This window comes from Aquarana catesbeiana, linkage group LG03 (assembly GCF_042186555.1).
Source record: "Aquarana catesbeiana isolate 2022-GZ linkage group LG03, ASM4218655v1, whole genome shotgun sequence".
Taxonomy (NCBI): domain Eukaryota; kingdom Metazoa; phylum Chordata; class Amphibia; order Anura; family Ranidae; genus Aquarana; species Aquarana catesbeiana.
Genome location: NC_133326.1, coordinates 720,501,562 through 720,509,915, shown reverse-complemented (window position 1 = coordinate 720,509,915; position 8,354 = coordinate 720,501,562).

Below are 8,354 nucleotides of genomic sequence, written 5' to 3'. Positions count from 1 at the left end.
GGAACCTCTAAGCCCTCAGAGGGTTTGGTTAAATTATTCATGTAAGTACAAGACAAGCTTTTATCCCCTGTAACATCACATAGTCCAGTTAATACCATCATCATCCTTTCCTGCCTCTGTTTAATGATCTCTTGTTCAAAGAGTATCTTCCTAAGCTCTTCATTCATCAGTCCTATATCTAGGGGGGTTTTATTCATCCATGAATCAACTAGTTGGCCAAATTCATCTACCTTTGTGAGAGCATTGCACATTCCCAGCCCTCCCACTGATGCAAATGCTTTGTCCTACCAGGCTGTAATCTCCCTCTTGTGTCTCCCAAATTCTAAATGTCCATGTGCTGGTATCATCTCAACTGGGGATTTACCATCTGTTGTTCCCTGCTCCCCTGATCCCCCGCCATGTCCTCCCTGCTCCCCTGATCCCCGCCATGTCCTCCCTGCTCCTCCAGTCCCCCGCCATGTCCTCCCTGCTCCTCCGGTCCCCCGCCATGTCCTCCCTGTTCCTCCGGTCTCCCGCCATGTCCTCCCTGCTCCTCTGGTCCCCCGCCATGTCCTCCGTGCTCCTCTGGTTCCCCTCTGTCTCAGATCTGTCAGGATGGAGAGTGGAGGAAGGCGCTGGTAAATCAACAGAGTCCCTCACTACACTAGGTGCCCCCAGTAGAGTCCCTTCTTACATCAGGTGCTCCCAGCAGAGTCCTTCCCTACACCAGGTGCCCCCAGCAGAGTCCCTCCCTACACCAGGTGTCCCCAGCAGAGTCCCTCCTTACATCAGGTGTTCCCAGCAGAGTCCCTCCTTACATCAGGTGTCCCCAGCGGAGTACCTTGGCTCTGCCTCTCGTCGGATAATCATGCATGGTTTGAACTCTGCCGTCATTACAGAAGACCAGCTCTCGTGTAACAGGTCACTCACCCAGGAGAGGAAATAAGAGGCGGAGCATGGGTGGCTGCCAATAGAATTAGAGCTGTCACCAACCCCCCCAAAAAAAAATAAGAAATCGAACAAGCTACACACTTTTCCTTACAGACAGGCCTGTGATTGGATAAAACCTTACTTATACCCCCCCCCCCATAATACATACACTATATTGCCAAAAGTATTGGGACGCTTGCCTTTACACACACATGAACTTTAATGACCCAAAAAGAAAATGCAGCGCTTACATATACAGTTAAAAAATAATGATAATATATGTGTGACCAAATATAACACAATATGAGTGTAAAAACACAAGTGGGATATAAAAACAAAAAAATGAATGAATAAATAGTGTCCACCAATGTGAAAAAAGTGTACAAAACAGGAGGGGAAGGGTTGAGTGAAAAAGTCCTGGTGTCAATAGACACGGTCAGTAAGGCCACTTTCACACTGAGGCGCTTCTAAGCTGCCAGTAAAAACACTGAGCGCTTTTGAAGAGCTTTTCAGGCGCTTTTGAAGAGCTTTCCATTCATTTCAATGGAGAGGGGAGTTTTTCACAGCCCTGCCAGCGCACTGCCCCAGTGTGAAAGCATTCATTGATTTTAATGAAAATAAGTTTTCGCAAGCTTTTTAGGCGCTGTTTTTAGCGTGAAGGCGCCTGAAAAGCGCCTCAGTGTGAAAGTGGTCTTAGTTGACATCACAGGAGGCATCAGTGGGAACAGGAGGCATCAGTGAAAACATGACAGAAAGGGGATCTTGCAAGAGGAACCACCACCAATTGTGTGAAGGCTTACCGGAAACAGTGGACTTAAAGGGGCATATACCTCTTAAGTCATGCAGGCTTGTGGTGATATTCACCGTTTAAAGAGGAAACAATCACAGATCCAGGTCACCATCATCACATTTTTTTTTTAAATTTTGGCTGGGGTTCCCCTTAATATCCATACCAGACCTGAAGGGCCTTGTATGGAATTTAGGGGGACTCCCACATCATTTTTTTTTTTAAATTTTGGTTCGGGGTTGCCCTGTGGGGAATTCCCATGCCGTTTTTATCAATGAACTTCTATGTGTATTGTCGGCAATGCAATAGCCGCGGGTAGTTTTAAATGTGTTTTTTCCTTCAAAATGTCATTTTGCTGTCAGACTGTTCTAAACACGGGAAACATGCGCCCCTTTACAGGCATACTATAGACACCCCCCAGGTACGAAATTTAAAGGAATATTACACTTTTATTGTTTGACTTTAAGCATTATTAAAATCACTGCTCCTAAAAAAACGGCCGTTTTTAAAACTTTTTTTTTGCATTGATTCATGTCCCCTGGGGCAGGACCCGGGTCCCCAAACACTTTTATTGACAATAACTTGCATATAAGCCTTTAAAATTAGCACTTTTGATTATTCATGTTCGTGTCCCATAGACTTTAACGGTGTTCGCGTGTTCGAACGAACTTTTTTCCTGTTCGCATGTTCTGGTGCGAACCGAACAGGGGGGTGTTCGGCTCATCCCTAGTGATGGGAGTCATTTGCTTGAAGCTAGTATACACCCAAGGTATCCATTAAAACATCGTAACAAGAGAGAGTTATTCCTTTAGAAGGATATGGCCTGGGCATGGTTCCCTTCCTGGGCAGGATGGGGAATAGATTTGATGAAAAGGTTGAATAATTATTTAGGAATTATTGCAGAGATGATGGAAAAGAACTCTGATGACATTTCTAAACTTAATGTTGAAACTAGGGCTATTAGAAAACAACTAGAATTGCATGACTTAGCCATTGAAAGCATGAGTTCAGCCCTTACAGGATTATGTGAAATGACTGAGGATTATGAATGTTGTACTTGGGTACACAATACTAGTATAGAGGTACCAGACTATTATGATGTGATAGCTCAGCATAGAAAAGAGTTGTCCTAGCTGCAACAAGAGGCTCGCAACATAGCCCAGACCTGGAGTCCTTTTGGAAATGTTATATTTGGATTTGGAGGGATATTCTCTTGGATAAGGGATATTGCCATAATTTTAATCATTATTGTGTTCTTTTTCCTTTTCCTTTATCTTGTGTATAAGCTTATTATGTGCCTTATTAATAGAGCCACTTGCATTTTAGATCCCTCATCTCCCAATAAAACTTATCTCAGTATGTATCATCAGATGTAGGCTGAGAATACCACCATGATAAGGAAGTGAGATCATACATTTATGATCAAAGAGGGGATTGTAGGGATATTTTAGCTTGCTGTCCACCATTTTACCTATAAAAATATGTATCCATCTTAAAATAATATGTATATGTGACGTCTATCAAACGTTAGTTTCAAATTCTTGTAAATCATATGATTTCCCCGAAATGACGCATGAAGTCCTTTCTTGTTGACAGTTTCTGTATAAAGAAATTATGTTCTATTTTTGGTTAGTTAAATGTCTGTATGTCTGTAAATTTAGCATATATTAATGAAGGGGTTGGACTTTTGTTGTGATGTCATGTTGGTTATATAAGTGAAAATGCGGAAGTAAAAGATTGGATCATTCTGAATTGCATGCCTCGTGTGTGTCATAATTTCTTGTCGGAATGATCTCCAGATCTGAATGGGTTTTTGGGGAACACTCTAATCAGGATATCATACGAGGGTTCACTTGCTTTTAGAACATACATACACTACCAACAGTAAAAAAATAAATAAATAAAAAATAAAAAACTACTGACACAGTCCACTGTCACATGACATAAAAAAATGTATCGGTAATCGGTATTGGCGAGTACTTGAAAAAAAGTATCGGTACTTGTACTCTTGAAAAAGTGGTATTGGTGCAACCCTAGTACTAATTATAACCACCTGGTGCAATTTCAGTATTCTATTGAGGACAGTTGCTGTGTTTGCACCCCTTTGGAAATATATATATATATATATATAATAAGGGGGTGCCTAATACTGTACTTGTATGCAAATGTGAGATATTCCGTAGACATGTGCACACTAAAATATTTTGTTTCGGCATTCCGTTTTCGTCCGAAAAATAAATTTACGGTATTTAGTTACTCCCGAAATTCGTTTTTATTTATTTTGTTTCATTAAAAATTGCATTCGTCTGAAAATCCGAAATAGTTAAGGTCAAATCTGTCTTTGAAGGCTTATGGTGTCTGTCGAATGTTCAAAGAAGATTCGACGAAGCAGCTAAACTGTACGATGCCGCAATCGTACATTTCCCCTTACAAGCTATAGTAGAATTCTAATGTTGTATGACACTCGTAATAATTATATTTATTAACCACTTAGCAACCAGCCCATAGCCGAATGACGACTGCAGGGCGGTTGGATAACTCCGGGAGGGTGTACAGTGACGTCCTCCCAGAATCCTGCTCTCGCACGCCCCCTGGGGCGCGCACCCGAGAACATCCGTGACCGCCGGGTCCAGAGGACTCGACGCATCACGGATCACGGTAAATGGCTGCTGATCGCGGCCGTTTACCATGTGATCGCTCCGTCCAATGACGGAGCGATCACATGTAAACAAACCGGCGTCATGTCATGACACCGGTTCCTCCCTCCCCTCTGTGTATAGATCAGTACAGTGCGAGGGGAGAGGGGGAGAGATCGGATTGCAGCAGCGCTATGGGCTGGATCTGTAGTGCCCACATCGCTGCTCAGTGATAAATGCAGTCACATCCAGCCATCCATCCATCCTCAGCCATCCATCCATGCTCAGCCATATTCTAATACCCTGCACTACTCTGCAATACTCTGCAATACCCTGCAATACCCCGCAATATCCCGCAATACTCTGCAATACCCCGCAATACTCTGCAATACCCTGCCATACTCTGCCATACCGAGCCATACTCTGCCATACCCAGCCATACTCTGCAATACTCGGTGATACCCAGTCATACTCTGCCATATCCAGCCATATCCAGTCATACTCAGTGATACCCTGCAATACCCTGCCATGCTCAGCCATACTCTGCCATACTCTGCCATGCTCAGCCATACTCGGATGTACTCGGCCTCTGTATGTGGCCAGGCTGTGAAAGTCTCACACATGTGGTATCGCCGTACTCAGGAGGAGGAGGAGAATCTATTTTGGGGTGTCATTTTTGGTATGTACATGCTATGTGTTAGAAATATTATATAAATGGACAACTTCGTGTTAAAAAAATGCGTTTTAACCACTTCCCGCCCGCCGTCATATGATGTCCTTGATTTTGTGCGGGGATATCTGAATGATGGGTGCAGCTACAGGCATCATTCAGATATCAGCTTTTTCAGCCAGCGATTCCCTACACCATAAGAATGATCATAGTGGCTGTTTCACCGTTTGACCGTTCTTACGGGAGGCGAGAGGGGATGCCCCCCCCCCTCCCGCCGCTCTCCGGTGCTTCTACCGACTCACCGCTATGATCAAAGCCAGGACTGTTTTTTTTTTATTTCAGGCTTCCCAGCCAAGACCCCATATCACACTGTAAAGAGGACCTGTCATGCCATATTCCTATTACAAGGGATGTTTGCATTCCTTGTAATAGGAATAAAAGTGATCAAAAAATTTATTTTTTGGAAAAAAGTACAAGCAAAAATAAATAAAGTAAAATGAACAATAAAAAAAAAAAAAAAATTAAAGCGCCCCTGTCCCTGTTTGCTCGCATGCAGAAGCCAACGCCTACGTAAGTCCCGCCCACATATGAAAACGGTGTTCAAACCACACATGTCAGGTATCGCTGCGATCGGTAGAGCGAGAGCAATAATTCTGGCCCTAGACCTCCTCTGTAACTCAAAACATGTAACCAGTAAAAAAATTTAAAGCGTCACCTATGGGGATTTTTAAGTAGCGAAGTTTGGCGCCATTCCACGAGCGTGTGCAATTTTGAAGGGTGACATGCTGGGTATCTATTTACTCAGCGTAACTTCATCTTTCACATTATGCAAAAATATTGGGCTAACTTTACTGTTTTGTTTTTCTTTAAAGCACAAAACTGTTTTTTTTTTCCAAAAAAAACGCGTTCAAAAAATTGCTGCGCAAATACTGTGCGAGATAAAAAGTTGCAACGACCGCCATTGTATTCTATAGAGTCTTTGCTAAAAAAAACATATATAATGTTTTGGAGTTCTATGTAAATTTCTAGCAAATAAATGATGATTTTTACATGTAGGAGAGAAATGTCAGAATTGGCCTGGGTGCTCCAGAACGCCTGAAGGTGCTCCCTGTATGTTGGGCCTCTGTTAGTGGCCACGCTGTGTAAAAGTCTCACACATGTGGTATCGCTATACTCGGGAGTAATAGCAGAATGTGTTTTGGGGTGTAATTTGTGGTATGCATATGCTGTGTGTGAGAAATAACCTCCTAATATGACAATTTTGTGCTACAAAAAAAAAGAAAAAAAAATCTTCATTTTGCAAAGAATTGTGGGGAAAAAATGACAACTTCAAAAAACTCACCATGCATCTTTCTAAATACCTTGGAATGTCTTCTTTCCAAAAAGGGGTCATTTGGGGAGTATTTGTACTTTTCTGGCATGTTAGGGTCTCAAGAAATTAGATAGGCCGTCAGTACTTCAGATGTGATCAATTTTCAGATATTGGCACCATAATTGGACTCTATAACTTTCACAATGACCAAATAATATCCACCAATTTGGGATATTTTTACCAAAGATATGTAGCAGTATAAATTTTGGCCAAAATATATGAAGAAAAATTACTAATTTGCAAAATGTTATAACAGAAACAAAGAAAAATGCATTTTTTACAGAATTTTCGGTCTTTTTTCATTTATAGCGCAAAAAATAAAGAACCCAGTGGTGATTAAATACCACCAAAAGAAAGCTCTATTTGTGTGAAAAAAAGGACAAAAATTTCATATTTGCGTAGTGTTGCATGACTGAGTAATTGTCATTCAAAATGTGAGAGCACCGAAAGCTGAAAATTGGTCTGGTTATTAAGGGGGTTTAAGTGCCCAGTGGTCAAGTGGTTAATTATTATTATTACTAGTCAATCAACATTAGAATTATTCTATAGCCTATGGGTGGAGCATTTGACCATAAATGTCCGCTCGCGGTGACTGCTTCGTCAAATCTTCATGTTGAATCTTTTCTCTCTATGTCGAATAATCTTGGACTAATAGAGTTAAGGTTAGGCACATTCGACCACAGGTTCGATGGACACAGATCGCTATTGTCAGTGTCATGTCGAATCCTCTATCTATATCGAACTGTTGTCGCAACTAAAATGAAAATAAAGCATTTGTTTATGTCGGATCTTTCGGTTTTTGGATTCTGCAAGTTCGTTATCGTTTGTTAAAATGATAACGAAAATACTCGAAATTCAGACGAAATTGAATGCACATGTCTAATATTGAGTGAGCCAATCACACTGGCAGGAAATGACATTTCTGGGGTTGTTCTGTACACCAGGTTTCCATAGTGCATTGAATATTTGCTGTGTAAAATACAAATACTCCAGTGGATATAGTGCCAATATGGGGCAGATAGATACAAGTTGTAGGATAGAAACGGTATCTAGCAATGTGCAGAGGGTTCATCCAGAATTTGTAGCCACACCCCTTTAGCACCTGATGGGTTTTATATATGTATAAGATATTGGGATCTGAGCACAGGTATGAAGGGGAGGAAAGACGAGAAATCCATACCGGAATCAAACATGGAATTGTTTTCTTTTTATTTATTTTTTTCATTAAAGATTAACAAAAAATGCATTCATAAAGAAAAATATAATACAGGTTAAATTGTCTGCAAATTACATTACATAAATAAAAGCCAATTCACATATGTCCTATATTTCTGCATTATTCTTTTAGACTAGAGGTTCCCAACTCCGGTGCCAGTCTGTGGCCTGTTGGAGCCGCAACACTCAAGGGGGGTGGGCAGTGGGTAGAGTGAGCCAGCACAACTTGCAATGCCACCCTCCAACCACCGGAGGGTGCCCGCTCTCCTTCTCCTAGCACGAGTACTCCCTCCCCTCTCTGGTCACCTTGGGAAGAAGAGGAGCAGAGATGAGGAGAAAGGAGAGGAGAGCCGGGCCAGGGAAAGGCTCCTCACCGTCATAGAGCACTGGTAAGACCTGTGAGCTGACTTCAGGCAACACGGCTGCATGCCCCCCAACCCCCCTGAAGTGACAGGCTGCCCCCCATTCTGTCTTCCAGGAACCTGGTCCCTGGTGCCGGGGAGGTTGGGGACCGCTGATTTACACCATTGAGAGTTTCTTGTGATTTTTTATTTTCAAAACAAAAAAGTGAAAAAATTACAAATGATAGAAAATTATACAGAAAAAGAGGAAATGATTGATTGTGTGTGGAGAGCCCCATAAACATTTGGGTATGCACTGAAGATCAATCTGGATATTTGCAGCTATAAGACATCAAACAAGCCACACACTTTTCCTTACAGACAGGCCTGTGATTGGATAAAACCTTACTTACACCTCCCCCCT